Here is a 1,330-nt window from a genome sequence, read left to right on the forward strand (position 1 = left end):
ATGGTAGAATGACCAAGATCTTTAACGTGCCATTGTGGTGACACGGGGGTGGGAGATGGATACCGTCTCTGGGTCTGCACATAAAGTTGACCCGTGTCCGTCCCGGCCCGGATTCGAACCAGCGACCTCTCGATCACAAGTCCAGTGCTCTCCCACCTGAGCTACCCGGGCCCCCGTATTTTAGTTGCATGTTTGCGTTCCTATAAATATCGGCTCAGTCGCAAGGCACTAGAAATGATGTATAAGGCTTTTATTCTTCCTCATTTTGACTATGCAGATGTAATATGGGATAATTGCAATGCAATGTTGGCAGTTGAACTTGAAAAAATGCACCTAGATGCTATTAGAACTATTATCGGAGCTGTTCGTGGAACAAGCCATCAAAAACTTTACAATGAGTCAGGTTTTACAACACTGCAAGAACGGCGCAGAAAACATAAATTGATCGTTTATTTTAAATTAGTTAATGGTCTAGCGCCAGTGTACTTACTTGATTACTTACCATCTCTCATTTCAGCAGTAAATCCGTACCACCGACGCAAACCATATGATAGGCAAATGTTTCGATGTAGAACTGAATTATATAAGCATTCCTTTTTTCCTTCTGCAACATCTTTATGGAATGAATTACCTGATCATATAAAACAAACGAATTCAATTGGTTGTTTTAAAAGATTTTTGTCCAGAGATGACCCTCTAATTCCCCCGTATGTCTACTCTAAAGTTCGAAAAGCAGAAATCATTCATTGTAAATTAAGATTAGAGATAAGCGATTTAAATGCAGATATGTTTAAAAGACATTTGACAAATGATGTTTTCTGCAGGTGTGGTTTTCATGTTGAAAATTGTGAACACTTTTTATTTGACTGTCCATTGTACACGAATGTTAGAGCAACCACTATTGATACTCTACCAGATAATAATAATATTACTGTTTTGTGTGCTATGTACGGTAATAGTGACAAGTCCTTGGCTGAAAACACAGCGCTGTTTTATCAGATTCAGAAATTTATATTAGACAGCAAACGTTTTTGTTAACACCATATGTTTAGTCATTTTGTTACTAGAGCATTGAATTGATCTATAGTGGATGCAATATCTCTCTCTCTCTCTCTCTCTCTCTCTCTCTCTCTCTCTCTCTCTCTCTCTCTCTCTCTCTCTCTCTCTCTCTCTCTCTCTCTCTCTCTCTCCCTGTATCTGATTGTCCTCTGTGTCTCTATGTGTGTGTCTCTATGTGTGTGTGTGTGTGTGTGTGTGTGTGTGTGTGTGTTTGTGTGTGTGCACGTGTGTGTGTGCACGTGTGTGTGTGTGTGAGTGTGCGTTGTGTGTG

This window comes from Littorina saxatilis, linkage group LG5, assembly GCF_037325665.1.
Source record: "Littorina saxatilis isolate snail1 linkage group LG5, US_GU_Lsax_2.0, whole genome shotgun sequence".
Lineage (NCBI taxonomy): Eukaryota > Metazoa > Mollusca > Gastropoda > Littorinimorpha > Littorinidae > Littorina > Littorina saxatilis.